Source organism: Notamacropus eugenii, chromosome 3 (assembly GCF_028372415.1).
Source record: "Notamacropus eugenii isolate mMacEug1 chromosome 3, mMacEug1.pri_v2, whole genome shotgun sequence".
NCBI lineage: Eukaryota > Metazoa > Chordata > Mammalia > Diprotodontia > Macropodidae > Notamacropus > Notamacropus eugenii.
The window spans coordinates 194,018,223-194,037,069 of NC_092874.1; the positions used below are offsets into that span (position 1 = coordinate 194,018,223).

The window sequence follows — 18,847 nt, forward strand, 5'->3', positions numbered from 1 at the left end:
GTCAAGGAGACCAATTACAAGGTCCTCCATAACAATAATCTAGGTGAGAGATGATGAGAACTTTAACTAAGGTGGTAGCTGTGTGAATGAAGAGAAGGGATTGAATGCAAGAGATGTTGTGAAGGTAGAAATAGCAAGATTTGGCAGTTGCTGAATATGTGAGGTGAGGGAGTGATAAGTCAAGGGTCATGTCAAGATTATGCACCTGGAAAACTGGAAGAATAGTGGTGCCTTTGACAGAAAGTAGAGAAGTTTACAAGAAAGAAGGGCTGGAAAGGAAATATGAGATTAAGTCTTGAACATATTAAGTTTAAAATGACTCCAGGATATCCAGTATGAAATGTTTAATAGGCAACTGGTGATAAGGGACTGAAACTAAAGGAGAGATTGGTTATCTGGATTTGAGTCATCTACATAAAGATAAAGGAGAGCCACTGAGGTTACCAAGAGAGTAAGTGATATGGTTTCGGACAGAATATTTGGAACACTAGTAATTATAGGGTATGATATAGATGATGAGCCAGCAAAGGAAATTGAGGAGTAATCAGACAAGTAGGAAAAGAACCAGGAAAAATCCAGACAGGAGAGTGTATCCAGGAAATGGTAGGCAACTGTGTCAAATGCAGCAAAGAAGTTCAGAAGGCTGAGGGCTCAGAAAAGACCATGAGATTTAGCCATTGGAGATCATTGGTCACTTTGGGGAGGGTTGTTTCAAGTGAGTGATGAGGTTGGAAGCCAGATTGTAAAAAGTCAACAAGGAAAGGAAAGGTAGGAAGTAGAAGCAACAAGTATAGATGACTGTTCTCAAGTAGTTTGACTATGAAAGGGAAGAGAGCTCTAGCATATATCAGTGAACTTTGATACTACAGAATGGAAGGGATGATGCAAGATTGGAGATGAAAATCCTGATTTTCGAAGAAGGGACGACAATGAATTTTGGAAACTATGTGACAGTGAAGTCATCTGCAATTTTTTGCAAAAGCCTAGAATGTATTATTAAAGTGACAATTAGTGAATATTTTAAAAGGAAAATGGTGATCAGATGGAGCCTGGGAGGCTTTATCAAATAGGTCATACAAATCTCCTTTTGTATCAGAGCTCCTAAAATGATCAAGGGAATGAGAAAGTGTTTACTATGTGCCAGTTGATTTGGTAAATGCTATAAATGAAATTTATGCACATTTTTACCACAGTAGTTAACAAAATCTCTCGTGCAATTCTTATGACAAGATGTATGAACAGCAGTTAGATTTGGAAATGGTTGAGTAGCTGAACCATAGTGTATTTATGTTCAGTGTTCATGATTCAATGTCAGGTTGGAAGTTACTCTCTTGTGGTTGGGTCCATGAAGTGGATATGTCATAGATAGCATAGTTCAATGGGATGGAGAAAGACATCAAATCATTCCAAAACAAAAACAAAAAAAAAGGTGCACCACTCTCTTCCTTCTAGCATCAAACCTCACCCACCAAAAATTAAGATAAATTGTCAACTACTTCATCACATGAAATCTCTCAATACCAGGATCGTTTGGCTAAAGGACAGTCTTTTCCTTACTGTGGCAGCTCAGAGAAAGCATCATGACAATAATTATGGAAATAAAAATGACGAGTGACATTAGTGTATCACATCTAAATTTGTAAAACTTAACCTCACTTCAATCTTACAACTATTCCATGAGGTATGTGTTACAAATATTATTGATGTTTTTCAGTTGAAAAAACTACTCTTCTCCCTTCTTCCTCCTACAAATCTGATCCATCCTTCTCCGTCTCTTTTCCTTATGTGTGGCTATCTGCCAGACCTTAAGCCTGGATCTCTTTTCTTTCTTGATGAACTTATCTACTCCCACAGGTTCAAATTATTAGTTCTATGCAGATGACTCCTAAAACTACATATCTAGAGTTCATCTTTCTCCTGAGATCCATTTCCACATCACAAACTGCCTGCTCGATATCTCTACCTGGATAATCCAAAGGCATCTTTATACTTCACATGTCCAAAACAGAAGTCATCTTCTCCCAAAATACCATCGCTCTTCAGAATTTCCCTATTGCTCTGCAAGGCATCTCTATGTTTCCAGTCACTAAGATTTGCAGTTATGGAATTTTCCTTGACTCTTTCCTCTCACTAACACCCTAAGTTACCAAGCTTGACAACATATCTTGTTTTCATCCCATTTTTTCCACTGACACAATCACCATGCTAGTTTAAGCTCTTAACTTTTTCATGAGCAATTTTAATAGCCTCCCAATAGGTCTCTCTATCTCCGCTCTTTTCTCCTTCTAATGCATCTTCCACAGAGTTGCCAAATTGATGTTCTTAATGCACAGGTCTAACTATGCCCCTCTGCTTCCAAAGAAACCCAGTAGTTCCCCACAGCCTCTAAGGAATTTCTAAATCATTTGTTATGTCATGGACCCTTTTGGCAGACCAGTGAATCTCAGAATCAGCTTTTTAAATAACTGAGGGAGATGCTATATTACAGAGGTTAAGGAAAATAAATATTTGATTTTCCCCCCACTCAGAGTTCACAGAACCCCTGAAATCTATCCATGTACTCCTTGAGGGACTCTGCTCTAGAAAAAATTGCAACTTTTCTGCCTTGGCTTTTACAGTCTTTTACAGTCTGACTCCAACCTCTCCTTCCAGAATTCTATCTCCTTATTTTCCCTTCCAATTCTGTCTTCCAACCAAATTGCCCTATTCATTGTCATTCTATCTCCCATCTCCTTGCCTTTGCACAGAATTCCTCCCATATTTGGAATGCCCTATCTCTTAACCACTTGGAATCTCAAGTTCAAGACTCAAATTTTGGTCTCTCCTCAGAGAGGCCTGTTCTAAGCTCCCTCCAATTGTTAGGCTTCTCCTTCATCTTCAAACCACTTTGTATTTACTTTGTCTACATTTTATCTGCATGAGCATTACTTCTCCCTCAGTAGAAAGAGGGCAGCTAAGTGACACAGTGGATAGAGTGCCAGGTCTGAAGTCAGAAAGATACATCATCCTGAGTTTCAAATCTGGCCTCAGATACTTACTAGTTGTGTAACTTTGGGCAAGTCACTTAACCTTGCTTGCCTCAGTTTCCTGATTGTGAATTGAACAGGAGAAGGAAATGGATGAGGAAACATTCACTATGAAGGCAGATTGGCACCTTCTCTGAAACTGACAGTATCTTTGCCAAGAAAACCCTAAATGGGGTCATGAAGAATCAGACATGACTTAAAAATCACTGAATAGTAAAAGAATATAAGCTTCTTGAGGTGAGAGGCTATTTCTATTTTTGTCTTGTATCGCAAGATCTTGGGTTAAATGTAAATGATTCTCTAAGACATGGAACCAATTCAAGGGTAGCAAATGAGGTGAATTGCTCCTTGGAAAGAACATTAGCTTTTTTGCTTATCGTGTTTTCTCACTTAGCCTCCCTCTAGGAAATTAAACGACATTTTTTGCAGCCTAAAGAACTTCAAGCAATCACACTAGGAAACAGAGATCCAATGGTAAAAAGAACACAGACAGCTTAGCCTTCTAATGTGGATAAAAGGAAAATCACTGGTGTTTTCAGGTGCCAAGTCCCTGGGGCTCAGAGATTCCATTCCTTTATTTTTCCCTTTTCATGCAGATACCATATGCCTGAGGGATATGCCCATCCAGCCCAGTGGTGATAAACTAGGAGTTCAGTCTCACAGGCATTGAGTGTTCAGCAGCATGGAAAATTTTACCCATGTGGTGGAATGAGGAGGAGAGAGAGAAGCCTCTCATGGATACTGAGCTAATTCCTCTGGTATAACCAGCACATACAATTCAGGGCCAGGCCATGGGCCAGAGGGTAGTCCATTCTAAAACAGGGTACCTAAAATGAGCACTGGAAGAAAAAAATAACTATCATGTTTAAGGTTTTTGGAATTTTTCTACAAAAGACCCTTCACTACAATTGTACCCAGGGAAAAAACATTCAGCTGCAAAGGAAATCCTTCCTCCACAATCTCTCTTCTCATTTCCTTAATCTGAAGATGATTATGTTTGGGCTACACTGTCTTCTAAAATTCTCTCAGGAGGTCTTATACAATGGTATGTGATAAGGAAACTTTCATACAAGTCTACTGCTGAAAGTGTAGCCCATTTCAAAATGCATTTGGATTATTGTGTTCAGTTTGGAAGCAATATTTTAGAAAGGGTATTGAAAAACTGGAGTTGTTCAACAACATTTGGGCAGCAAGGTAGTATAGGGTGGGTATACCACTGGGCTTGAAATCAGAAACACTCATCTTTCTGAGTTCAAATCTGGCAATAGACACTTAATAGCTGTGTAACCCTGGGCAAGTCACTTCACCCTATTTGCCTCAGTTTCCTCATCTGTAAAATGAGCTGGAGAAGGAAATGGCAAACAACTTCAGTATCTTTTTCTTTTCGAAGAAGTAAATCAGCTTTTAATACCAAAACCAGTCCAACAGCACCAAGAGCAGTATATAAGCCAGGGCTGGTCTTAACAAAATATCCCATTAATGGATGATTTATACACATACACACACACACACACACACACACACACACACACACACTGCAATAAAAATAACAAACTAAAAAAGTCTGCTTGCATAAGTGATAAAAAAATGTACAGCAAAACTTTCAGAGTACAAAAAATGTAAAACTGCTCTTACAGTTCATAAAACTTAAGTCTTGTTTCATATAATCAGTACTGTTTTGAAAAAGTCTCAACTGTGAGACAAGCTTATAATAAAGGAAATTTTTCCACTAAAGAAAAAAAATCTACCATTCTCTTCTCTCCTAGATCCTCAAATTCCTAGTTTCTAACTCCAAAAATGACAGATTCACATTCAATCATGGTGAAGCTTCCCACCAAGGCTTGGCTCCCAGAATGCTAAAGTACCAGAATATTTGTTAAAGAGGAAGATCAGTTTGCATTCTAGGGCTGCCCAAGAATTTAGCCACCAATGGATTCTGTCATCTCAATGGAAACAGGGACTAGAAAAAAAAAAAAATAACTTTTCTCCGTGGCCAATTTGTGGCAAATATTTTGAAACGCTCAGTAGCAAACATCTCAAATTTGGGATCTTAGTTAAAAGAATAAAAATAAAAAACAAAAATACCCCCCACGGAATCCTCTTCTCATCTCCTGCCTCAGAACTCTCCTGTCAACCTTTCAGTATGAGCAGGAGGCTCCTTCCTCTTTACCTTTGGATTCCCTCACCACCAGGGAGCTAAAAGCAAAAACACCTTCTGGAATTACGTGTCTGCTTCTCTCTCCTACTCCCTTTAGAGTGCTTAAAAGAAAGTTTTGGTGGTGCAGAATAACGTTTTCCTTTCTGATCACAGTGAATTAAAAACACCTTAATGAAATGACAAGTCATTCTATAATGACCCAAGTTGACCTGTTAGACTACCTGCAGAGGGTAAGGCGTCAAATGCAAACTAACCTTTCTGGCCACATAGGAAAAGAGATCTGTTGGGTTTTTTTTGTTAACCACAAAGGTGTCCTCACACCTGTTTCCTGATATTCTGACTTCTACAAATCCCCTACCCCAGGCCCCCAACAAAGAGCTTTTCCTAGCCAAGATGGACAGAATGCTCTTGCAGTTCAGCTCCAATTGCTTCAAAGTGATTTCCAATTGATTGGTTTCTTGCCAGACTTCTTTAGCAACTCTTTGATCTTGGAGAAATGCCTGCATCTAAGGAATCCTCTATGGACAGAGAGAGGAGGGGATAGGCAGTCTGCAGGACATGGTGGTGCTTCCTGTCAATGGAGAGGCTTTTTTTCTGAGCATAGGCCCCCCCCACCCAGAGCATGAAGACCAAGCCATTCAAGTTCTTATTCAGGCAAGACACCACGGTGTCTGTGAACTGCTCCCAGTCTCTGTCCTTATGGGAGTTGGCCTGGTGGGCTCAGACTATGAGCACAGCATTGAGGAGGAGCAGACCCTGTCTGGCCCATCCCGACAAATCTCCATGACCAGGATGGACAACTCTTTATAAATACATTCCAAACTGGGAGAAGGTGGAACAGGCCTCTAAATACTGAAGCAGAGTCCATGAGCTTGGTTGGGTCTGTGGCATGGGTCCTGCCCCAAGATGACCACTTTGACATCTTTAATTTCATGCAACTGTGTCCGGGTGAAGACTTGGTCTGCAGGTGGTTAGATGCTATGTTTTTGTTCTTCTGAAACAAATCCCATTAGCTTGATGAAATAAGGTTTGCTGAATTCTGCACTAAGTGGCCACTTCCAGTTCTCTCAGAACCCCATAGGGACGTTGCAGGAGGTGAGTCAGAGCAGGGACTCCACCTTGTTCTTCTGGATCTGGTGCAACTGCATGGGGCTCAGGGGAGATGAAGGGTGCTGGGCTTGTCTTCAGGCTGACTCTTCTTGGCCCGGCTGACCGAGACATCCTAGCTCTCTTCCATGCTGGGGTCTGCTGGCATCTCAGTGCTCAAGAGCCACTTTCTGGGGGTGCTCGAGGAAAAGAAGGAGTAAAAAGTCTTCTGTCCAATCATGCCAGAAGACAAAGTGGCAGCAACAACAGTAGCAGCAACCACAGGCCCACCACTCCACCACCACCAGTCCCGTGACTGACTAGCTCTTCTTCAACTTCAGTATCTTTGCCAGGAAAACCCAAAGTGGGGTCGCAAAGAGTCAGGCACAACTGAAAAATGACTGAACAACATTGTCAAGATAATCTCAGTAAAGTCCACAGAGCCTTTAAGTAATCCCCACAGAAGACTGGCTGAAGGAACTAAGGATGTTTAAGTATGAATATGACTTAGAAGAAGGACATTTGTCCATAAGATCTGAAGATTTCTTATATGAAAAGACTTATTTTTCTTAGCCCTAGAGTAAAGAACTGGAAACATGAGTAAAAGCTGAAAAGGAAGAGAGTATGGTTCAACATCAGAGAAAATGTCCTAACAGAGCTGGCTCAAGGACAGGCTGCTTCAGGATGGATAACGACTTGTAGGGAAAACTCTGAGAGGATTTTTATTCATTTATAAATTCATTTTATTCATTTATATGACCTCAGAGATCCTTTCTAACTCTCCAGGTTCTGGGAAAATAAAACTTTCAGGACTAAGATCCTTGAATGGAGAACTCAGATTCTCCTCTCTGTTTCTTCACATTTATCCCTTATCACTAACCTGAGTTCTCAATACTAGACATCAAGAGGAAGAAAAGAAAAGAAAGATCATCAAAGGTAAGGGAGGAATGATGCCCACCAAAAATTTTTCTCAGAGTCATTTTGAGCTGTTTGTAGAACATGGTACCTGCAGGTGTAAACTCTTCTGAGTGAAACTTCTCCTTGGGTGCCTGTGACACATTGGGCAACCTGTACACTTTTTCCAATGGATCCTCTGACTCTGAATAGGACAATCCAGATGGGGATGAAGATATATATATCGTGCCAGGTGTCCCTGAAATGTACAGAGCACACCAAATAGAAATCTGAACTCCTCTGACAGGAGAACAAGTAGGCTGAGCTCAGAACAAAGGGAAACAAACTGAGGTGAGCACTGATAACATGTATGGCTCCCTGAAAGGAAATTAGCACTCAGGTGAATTAGAATCAGCCCCTTGGGTGGTAGATGAGGTTTCCAAGCTTAACAACATATGGGCCCTGTCGCAGGTAACTGAAGGTCTTTATGGAGAAGGGGAGAGGCGCAGAGATCAATAAAGGGATTTTTTTATCATCCCAAAGTACAATGTGTCCCCATAAAAGGATACCCTTCCTCCATTACACTTGTATCACAAGACTGATTGGAGAAGTAACTCAGTAGCTTAGAAAAAGTCTTTTGAACTACCTGGAGACCTCTAGATTTTATGCATTAAAGGGGGCATCACTATAATTTTGTGAAGAATAGTTTACTCTGACAGTAGGTTTCATCTTCAAAACAGATTAAGAGCAGATGAACTCTAATTTAAAAAAAAAAGCAAGGGAAACCTAGATGTAGTCAAGCGCTAAAAAGACAAGGGAAATTTGTATACATGAGGTAAAAGACATTTGTCTAAAGCCACTGAAGGAATGAAGGAGCAGGCCAAGGGAGTTAATGAGCTATCTCTCCATCTCATGGCTCTTGTCCATTGCTGCAAGTCTATGACTCTTCCCTTTAATAAATATCTGATGGGTTAATGTGGATTAAGTTTTGGTTAAAAAGAAAGGAAAAACTCAATGATTAAAAAAGAAACTTTTGGTTAACAAAAATAGGCTTTTGATTCTAATTTAAATTAAATGCAAACGTATTTTTCATGCATGAGATGGAATTGTCCTATGCAAATGACCATAAAGAAAAATATGGTAAAGATCAGTGCCTTAGTGGAGAGGACAGGTTTAGCAGACTGTCTGCTTGGTCTCACTGAGTGTTACTGAGCTTTGGGAATTCTCCTCTCTCTATCCTCACATAGAGTTAAGAAAAGCATCATCCCTTTTTCCTCTGCCATCTGAAGTTCTTACCCCTGCTGACTCCATGTCACTGGGTTCTACAGTAAATCTCTCAGGCTGTCATTGACTGAGTGACATGTCCATTGTATCTTGAGTAGATTTTGAGCTCCTTGAGGGCAGAAACTGTCTTTGCCTCTTCTCATATCCCCTAGGACTTAGCACAGTGCCTAGCAATTAGTAGGAACTTAGTAAATGTTGATTGGTTGGTTGAAGTTCTACTGAAACTGGGCAGAGCTTTTCATAGGATCTATTTAGAGCTGGAAAAGAGCTTAGTCATCTATATGAATTCTCTAATTTTAGAAGTTGGGGCAGCTAAGTGGCATAGTGGCTAGAGCACTGGGCACAGAGTCAGGAAGACTCCTCTTCCTGAGTTCAGATCTGGCCTCGGACACTAGCTGTGTGACCCTGGGCAAGTCACTTAACCTTGCCTGCTTCAGTTTCACGATCTGGAAAATGAGATGGAGAAGGAAATGGCAAACCACTCAAGTGTCTTTGATAAGAAAACCCTAAATGAGTTCATGAAGAGTCGGACATGACTGAAAAAGGACCAAACAACAATTACAGGTTAGGAAACTGAATCCCCAAGAGTTTAAGCAGCTTCACTGAAATTGTAAAGGCAAGAAAAAGTTGAGATAGAATTTGAACCCAAATCATTTGACTACAAATCCTGAGCTCTTTCTCTATACCACATATTTTCTCATGTCTATGTATATCCTACAGTAGGTTCCTAAAATCCCACCCTGATTGGTTAAAAATATTTTCAGATATTTGGTCAAGATATTTTTGTGGATCCTATACCAAGATCCTTTAAAGATTTAAATTATTTAACCACTCCTGTTACATGGGCTTTCCTTTACAAGTAAAAGAGAGAGTTTAGGTTAAAAGATGAATCTATGCTTAGATTTAGAGAAGTTCCTTCCCTCTTTTCTATCAATATATATTTCCCCTCCAGTATGATTGTTGGTTCACATTGGCTAGGCTTTCTTTGAGCTTATAAGATCTATAATTATATGATGTGTAGCCTTACCGGCACTATACCTTATATACAGTGTATGTTCAATGAACATAATGCAATGTGGTACACTGAAGGGGGAAAAAAAGGCATTGGCTCTGGACTCAGGTGATGTGAGTTCAAATACTTACTACCTGTATCACTTTAGGCAAATCATCTAACCTGCATGGGTTTCAGCTTCCTCATCTGCATAATAGGAAGAGGGGATGCATTGAATGATCTCTTCTAGATCTAGATACATGAGCCTATGGGCAACTAGGTGGTGCAGTGGATAGAGCACCAGTGCAAGAGTCAGGAGGATCTGAGTTCAAATCTCACCTCAGACTCTTGACACTCACTAGCTGTGTGACCTTGGGCAAGTCACTTAACCCAAATTGCCTCATCCTGGGTCATCTCTAGTCATCCTGATGAATATCTGGTCACTGGATTCAGATGGCTCTGGAGGAAAAGTGAGGCTGGTGCCCTGCACAGCCCTCGCTCCCTCAAAACAAAATCAAGTGCAAGTCATGTCATTATTTCTCTGATGGCATGGTCTTCTTCGGCAACGAAGGATGAACAAGCATGAGCCTATAATGAATTTACTGATCGAGTGGCAAGATGATCTCTACAGTTTTCAAGCTTGAGGGATCTGGAATAATCCCTCTAGTGGTCATTTCAGATCATACATGAGAGTCCTTGTTAATAGCAAGAAAGGGAAATTCAATTATTTGCATTTTACAAAAGAAACTACATCAAAAAAGATTAGTGACTGACTTCTTTCTCCTCTCCCCCCCCCCCCCCATCACACACTAATGCCTATGGATTTAATGATGCTTAACTGGCTAAAACACACAGGAAAACCACACCCAGTAGAATGGGTGTGGAGGTTGCTGAGAATATTGAAACAGTCCTGTTTCACACAGAGCTCTCAATGCAGGGGGCTCAACGTTCTCCAGAATTCTCAAAAAAATGTTTCTGAGGACCAACAACCTTCATGCTTGAAGTCTGCCAGCTGATGGGACAGCTAATCCTTTTCCCTTTGCACAGTGGTCATTCACACGGCTTTCTGTTTCCTTATGAGTTGGGCTAAGGGAGGGATGAGGGGGGGAAAGGAGGGTAGGGGTGTTATACGTTCATGGATTTTTCAAGCTGCAGCTGTTTATTCCCCCAGATGAATTTAAGCATTGCTCCAAATTCATCAGCATCTTCTCTGGAAGACTTCTAACTAGCATCATGTTCAGAGAGCCAAGAACATGGTGGGGAGGGGGAAAGTGGAGGAGGAAGAGAGGGAAAGAGAGAGAGAAAGAGAAGGAAAGATAGGAAGAGGGAAAGAGGAAAGAAGGAAAGAGAAAGCATAGAAGGAGACAGAGGACATGAGGGAGGCAGGGACCCCGGAGACCTGATTTCAAACTCTTGTAGCATTCACCCAAGAGTTCTGGCCTCTTTTAAACCTGTATCTCTTGATGCCCACAAGGGGGCAATCTGATGTAATGGCAAAAGCTCTGAATTGGGACTCAGTTTCTGATCCTGACAGTCACCAATTAACTATATAATTTTGGGAAAGTCAGTCCCCTACTCCAAGCTTCATTTTTTCCATCTGAAAGATAAGAGGTTGGACGAGGTAATTTTCTAAGACCTCTTTTAGTCCTACAAGTCTGTGAAACTGAAGGTAAAACTTTCACGACTTTTCTGTCTCTGGATTTGTAGCATCATAATGAATAAACAGTACCAAGAAATCAACTTAAACTTCTTGTTCTCATTGCTAATAAGGACTGAAATGAGATGACAGGAAGGCTTTAAAAAATCACCTAAGCAAATGACTATGCCTAAGTATTCTTGAGTCTTTGCTAGAAATACTGGGCTCCCCTAGCCCCAAAATGTATCTCCCCCATTAACAATATTTAGCATCTGCCTACAGGGAGCCATTGTAAATACTTTCAATTGAGCAACCAAAAGCTTAGGATAAGCTTGTGATCAAAGTTTAAAGATCTGGGAACTAATTACTACTTCTGGATTTAAGTTGATGATTTTGCCCCACTCTTCCCATTTTGCCCAACTGTCAGCATAGCCTTGACCAGAGAAAGGGATATGCACCTGAATGGAAAACAGTCAATCACAAAGCAGCAACTTTCCTCTACTCCCGCATTTGGCACCCATTCATTGCATCTGCCAAGTATTTAATTAGCATTGGGAATGTCTGTTTGGAAGTAATCAAGGCAAGAGGGTAGGAAGGTGGTCTCCTTGTTCTCGCACTTGAGACCTAAAGGAAGCCAAACAGCTGGGGCAGGTCTCTGTCCAGATACTTTCCCAGCAGGTGGAATTTGTATCAGTCCAGCAGTCTCCCGGGAAGGGCCTGAACATCAGATGAGGTGGAAGCCCCTCTCAGCGGCATAGATGATTTCTCTCAATCGCATTCACCCCCCAGCCTCCCTTTCCAGTGGATAAGAAGTCCATGCCAAGGGAGACTACTGTGGCAGGGAGATATGAGCAACTGGGAGCAGGAAGCAACAAGAGCAGATTCAACCTGGAAAAATGCAGTGGCTGCATCTGGGGATAAATAATCAGAACACAAATATTCAGGTGGGAGGGAGATCCCTGGAACAGGAAGCAGCCGGACAGCAAATTGGACAGGAGCATGCAATGCGATCTGGTGACAAAGAAATTGCTGGGGGATTCAGGGGCTGGATGCATGGAGGTGATACCCCAAGGTGAAGGAGAAGGAAGTGGGGGTGGGGGCAAGCAGCTGTTCTCCATTTCCCTAGAAGCCAGGACTGACTGGAATAAGGGTCCCAAACAACAGCAAGAGAGATTCTGGTCAGACACTGGAAAGAACTTCATTGCCAAAAAGCAATGGGAGTTGTTACTTGGAGAGACAGAGAAGTGTCTGGAAAGGCTATTGAAGACATAGGCCAAGTACTTTCTGGCCCAGGTGAAAGGGAGTGGACAAGATGACCTCCTGACATCCTTTGTAAAAAACCACCCAGGAGGCTATGATTCTGCAAAATATTATGAATTATCCTGACCTGGACCCAGATGCAGGAGTCAGTAGAAGGAAGAAGCCACTCTGGAGGAAAATATTTAAATTCAGTATCTAGGAGAGGTCACCTGATCTATCATGAGTCAGAAATGGAATTGGAAAAGAACAAAAGTCCATACAAGGCCTTATTTGCCTCTTCTCACAGAGCTAACTTTTTTCCCCGGTCCCTCAACCCCCACCCAGGACTGAGCCTGGAACTGTACAAGGAAATGAAATTATAAACAAATCCTCCCATTAGAACTGAGGGGGTCAGTGAGATGTGCCATCCAATGAGCACTAACTTGTAAGATGGTAAATGAGCAACAGAAAAAAGGTCATCTTCCTGGAAATAACAAAGGAAAAATCCTGTCTAGAGCTGTCTTTTACGTGCACAATCAACCTTCCACCCCAGCCACATCATAGCTACTATGACACATGGGTGTACTACTTCAAAAAAATCCAATTTATGCAAATCCAGATAAATTACCCAGGGACTCTTGGTGAGATTTTTTTAAATAGTTCCCAGAATGCTTAAGAAAAATTATTTGATTTACAAAAATTTAGTTTCCTACAATTTTTCAAGTACCCACAAAGTCCTGTCTGAAGCCCCATCTAGGGATGAAGTGACTTCTATGCCTTCCTTCCCAGGCTCCAAAATTCTTTGATTCTGATGATGGCCTCAGATACCAAGACCTAACTTATAGGAAATTTACTTTCAAAGAGTTGTTCTTGTCCCTCAGACCCATGATTATTCTACAAAAAGAAAGTGACCCTTAATACCAAAACCTAAACAACCACTGAGAGCATTCAAAACCAAACTGTGTAGAAATTAATGTTTTTGTGACATGGAAGAAATGACTAGAATATTGAAGCATTCACATAGAAAGCAACTGAGATTTTAAAAAAAATTGTTATTGGTGGGAAAAGGGACTAAAGTTCAGATCTCCTGAATCCTGGCACAATACTTTTTCATTAGATCATAGGATATGGTGCTGGAAGGGACTTTCACAATCAAAGGAAGGCCACATGTTATAGTGATGCTGAACTTAGAGTCACAAGACCAAAGTTCAAATCCCAGCTCAGCCACTTAATTAATTGTGTGATTTTGGACGAGTCCTTCAATCTCTCTGGTCCTTTTCTTCATCAAGAAGGAGGAAATTGAACTAGATAACTTCAAATTCCCTTCTATTCCTAAGACTGTGACTCCATACTTGTAACAGCAGGGCTGGGAAAAGAAGATACTGCCATCTCCCTTACACTAAATCTGGAAGGGCTTCCTAAAAGTAAGCTTTTAGGAGTTTCTTGAATAACACACACACACACAAAAAAAAAAAATGGTACAGAGGGTATAAGGTGAAGACACCATTAAAGTATTCAAGTTCCATAGAATAAATAAAGGAAATCAAGGCAAAAGGGGACACAGTAACTTTTCTCTTTGTTTTTTTCTCTCTTTACAGTTGTTTAAATTATGAAAACAAATAGAATAATTCCATATAAAAGGACAGAAAAATAGAGTTATACAGGAAACTATGAATTTATATTATGCAAAGTTTTAAGTGTATACTTCATTTAACATAATAATACTAACAATGTCCTTTTTGTCTGTTCCTTTCTGAACCTCCTTCTATGTATATATTTTAATGGTTCATTGATACTCTATTTCTTTTCTTTTTTTGCCATCACTATCACTGACTCCTTTCATTACCTCTATAACTCTTCCCCCACCAAAAAACCTTTCTTTGTAAAACAGAGAGATATAGAGAGGTAGATAGAGAGAAAAACAGAGAGACAGATAGAAAGATAGAGAGAGAGGCAGATAGACAGATAGACAGACAGACCGACAGACAAACTCTAAACAAAACTACACATTGGCCATGTTTGAAAATGTATGTCTCATTCTGGGTCTCAGTTTCTACCAGGGTTGGGGAACTTGGGACCTTGAGGCCACATGTGGCCCTTTAGGTCCTCGAGTGCAATCCTTTGACTGAATTCAAACTTGACAGAACAAATCCCCTTATTAAGAGGATTTGTTCAGTAAAACTTGGACTCAGTCACAAGGCTGACTTGGAAGACCACATATGGCTTTGAGGCCACAGGTTCCCCACCCCTGCTAGTCCATCATACCTCTGTCAAAAGGTGGGAAGTATGATCTATCATCTATCCTCTGGGAGTTATAATTGGTCATTGTATTATTTCATCTCCTTTGATTCCCCCTTTTCTGATCTAGCCGGCAAAGCTAAAGTTTGCTATCCTCCTTGACTCTCGTTTTCTTAACTCCCCACTTCTTTCTCTGTCTCTTTTTTTCCCTGTAGAATTTAATTATTTCTGTACCAGAAATAATTAATTTAACTCTATACATTCTGGGATGTGCATGTGCATGTATGTGTAGATGTGTATTCAACCTTCCTCTGGCTCAGATAAGAGATTTACGGAATGTCTCCTCTGCAACCCTTTTCCTCCAAGTTTGTATGTTCTTCCTTCTATGTATCCCAGTTATTACAAATTATAAATTCTACCTCCGCATTTCTTTTAGATTATATTCCTTGTTCCTTTTCTCTCTTAAAACAAAAGCAAAAAGACCTCACTCAGCCATTATGTTTGTCTCTCCCTCTAAAACCTTTGGAGACGGTGGAGTTCTGAAGGGACATCTATCTAATGTCTTCTATAATAATGTAAGCAATTCATCATTTAGCCCCTTTCCAACAATCAAATGCATTTATCTTGTCTCCTATGCTTACATTTCAAATATTCTATCCAACAGCGGTCTCTTTCATCATGAATGCATGAAAGTGCTCTACCTTTCTACAAATGTTTGTTTTTCTTTTTAGGATTCTACTCAATTTTGCAGAGGAAGACCTCAGTCATAAGCCTTTATCTTTTACCATTTAAAATATTGTATTCTGGGATTTTCTCTCATTTGTAGTCATTGTGATAATCTGTGATCCTGATCATGGTTCCTTGGTACTTGAATTCTTCCTTTTGATGACATTTTTATTTCATCTAGATTACAGGGGTGGGGAACCTGTGGCCTCAAGGCCACATGTACCCTCTCGGTCCTCAGGTGTGGCCCTTTGACCAAATCCAAACTACACAGAACAAATCCCCTTGATAAAAGAATTTGTTCTATAAAACTTGAACTCAGTCAAAAGGCTGCACCCAAGGACCTAGAAGGCCAAGTGTGACCTGGAGCTCACAGGTTCCCCACCCTGATAGGAGCTCTGAATTTTGGCTATGAGATTCCTGGGTGTGTTTAATTTGAGTTTTCTTTTAATCTGAGGATGCAACAAGAGATTCTATTTCTACTTTGCCTTTTGGTTCTAATAGGTCTGAATATTCTTTTGTGATTTTTTTTAAAAAATATGCTATCTAGTAGTACTTTTTAAATTTGGTCATGGTTTTCAGAGAGTATAATGAATCTTAAAATATATCTCCTCAATATGTTTTCCATGTCAGTTGTTTTTGGTAGAAGATACATATGTTCCATTTATTTTCTGTCATTGACTTTGTTCTAACATTTCTTGTTGCCACATGGAATCATTAAGTTCTCTTTGTTTCATTTTATTTTTCAGGCAGTCTTCAGCAGAAGCAAGGTTTTCCACCTTCTATTCTAATCCATTCCCTATCCTCATGGTATTTTCCTCAAGGACTTTACTTTCACTATCATATGCTTACTTTCTCCCTATTTTTCATTACTTTCTTTCACTCTTGGAATCCTTTGGGTTAGACCACTTTCTTCTCTACTTGTACTTGTTGCCTCCTGTGGGTTAACCTTTTGGGCTTTTTTTAACCCATAGTATTTCTTCATTGTGTTCAATTTTTCTGTTTGCTTTTATCTCCAACTTCAGTTTCTGGATTAGAACTTTGTGTTACCGTCAGCTCTGCCCACTCCCATGCTCTTGGATGAGAGGACCAGATCTCATTGGTTCTATCACCCACATTCTTCAGTACAGATTCTGTAATAGGAATCTTTTCATTGACCAGAGATACTAAAGTCAGACATTGGAAATGGAACAACTTAAAGTGTGATTTGATCATCAAAACAGGATTTCATAATCTCAAGCGCAAACTGTTTTAAATTTGAGTGCTGAATTCTAACTCATCAACATGTAGATTACTCTTGTTTTTCTCTTTTAATAAACTGCCAGTATTCCAATTTTAAAGTTTTTTCATCAATAACGTATAACTCTACTAAATTTTATTTGCTTGCTTGAAAAACAAAACAAAAAATTACATATGCACATGATATGGCCAGATCATCCTAAAAGTGTTCCTCTTAGTAGGAACTCTTTGTTTTTAACTCCTCTATGGTCAGATTTTAATATTCCCATAGCTATTTAAAAGTTCTCTTGCATTCTTAAGGCTACTACTGAATTTTTTTATAAAGTTTATGTTACTATCCTATGCAAAGCACCATAATAATTTCTAAGAGGAAATTATATTGGGATTTCTGCGGTAGGATTGAGGGGATCAGAACAGCAAGCGGTAGTGGGAATTGGGTGAATCACACTAATTCCATCTTGTGATTCAATTCTGGAGCTAGCTCAATTCTTTTTCTATTCAGTTGTGGAACTACTTCAATTTCTGTCTTATGAGAAAACTTTATTCAGTTGTGAGAAATTGTGAGAAAACTGTATTCCATTGTTTTAATCTAGCCCTATGTGGCTGGGAAGCTGTACCACTTCTACTTACTGCTTAGAGACCCTTACCTCAGACCTAGGTTATACTGACCAGAAACCAAGTCAGATCTAAAGATTGATACAAGGAGTTTCTTCACCATTATATATCTCAAGCAAACTATATGTATTATCTGAAAGCAGGCCCTGTACTTGTCAATTGGGTATTATTTTCATGTTCCTTTGATTGAACAGACACTTGGGGAGAGGGAGCCAGAGAGACACCCCTTTTCAGATTTCAGAGAATTACACCAATTTCTCTACCCCTCCCAGCTTGGAAAGTCCCTAATTCATTCAGTTAGAAGTATGATTACCTAATTTTTTATCCTGGTTAATTGCTTTCTTTCAACTAACTGGCCTTATTTGATTGTTTTTAATTATATATAATATTGTATAAAAATCTGTCTTCTCTTGTATTTGAGGCCTGGTGCCAAAGCTGGGGAACTCTGGTCCCACTTTACTGGGCAATTGGCATGTATTGTTTAATAAAGCAATATGCTCAGAAGTTCAAACCATTGTTTCCTCAGGCACTTCATCTATTAATCACAAGATTACAGTTCTAGATGTCACTTCCATCACATTTGTGGATGGGGTGACTAGGACCAGGCTCCACCTCCTTTCACAATCCCTGACTTCTCTCATTTTCCTAAAGGCCCAATTTAGATAGGTGTTGGTCTTTGCCTTTCCCTGTTTGCTTCTCCTTGTACTATCCTCAGCCAGGAGCTGGTTCCATCTCCTTCTATGGACCTGACAGGATCTAATTAAAAGTTAGAGATCACTTTGGATTCAGGCTGCCTGCAAGACCCCAAAGCAGGTGGACTAGCTCATTCCACTGGCCTTGTTTCTTACTGAGGCTTGGAGTGCTCAGTGATCAACCATGATTCCAGAAGACTAATGATGAAGAACGATACCTACCCTCTTAAGAAAGTAGTAATGGATTAAATATGCAGAATGAGACACGTTTTAGGTTATTTCAAAATAGAAAGTTGTCATACTTAACTATTCATATTCATTACAAAGATTTTAATTTTATTTTCTTTTTTCCCACTGATTAGGGGTGAGGATTTGGGAGGCAAGAGGGAGAAAAAGTAAGTGCTCAGTAATAGAAAAAAATGAAATAAAACTCATAATTTCTTCAAGACTAAATTTCTAGTGATGGGTCTCAAGGAACTAAGTTGGGTTGGTCTTCAGACAAAAGACAAAGAGTACATTTCTGGGTCCACATTTGGAGGGAGGGAAGGAGGAAGGAACAGAGGGAGGGAGGAAGGAAGGAAGGAAGGAAAGAAGGATTAAGTGCCTACTATGTGCCAAGTCTTCCCGATTCCAGGCCCAGTGCTCTGTCTGCTATATACCTGCCTTAGGAGGACCAATTGGAACTTGGGCTATATTATCATCTGTCAGAGCCTTTGGGAGCCTAAAGTTATATCCACACCACTTTGTGGCATCAAAGAAGAACTTTAGCGGAGGCCTCTGTAAAATTAGACAGAGAATTATTCTCCGTAGTAGTCTTATCTGACTGAGACTGAACCAGACAACTTATGGGTTCTTCTAAATTAATAAATCTATGATTTACTTTTCCAGAAGGGATGATGAACAGGAATAGGCTGACAATCCCCTGGAAATTCTAGCTTATGGTCTGGGGCATACATTGTGCATAACTATCTTGGGTGAGACTATGAGAGTTCACCCACACAGTCTAGGCCCAGGGGCTCCCCAACC

General features: G+C 40.1%; 1 protein-coding gene and 1 pseudogene across 3 annotated transcripts in view; both read right to left on the reverse strand.

The window, feature by feature from the left end:
* Positions 1-18,847, reverse strand: part of ANO2 (anoctamin 2) — a 578,869-nt gene that overhangs the window by 486,663 nt on the left and 73,359 nt on the right. The window lies entirely within an intron of this gene.
* LOC140533674 (uracil-DNA glycosylase pseudogene) lies at positions 4,706-7,121 on the reverse strand (annotated as a pseudogene).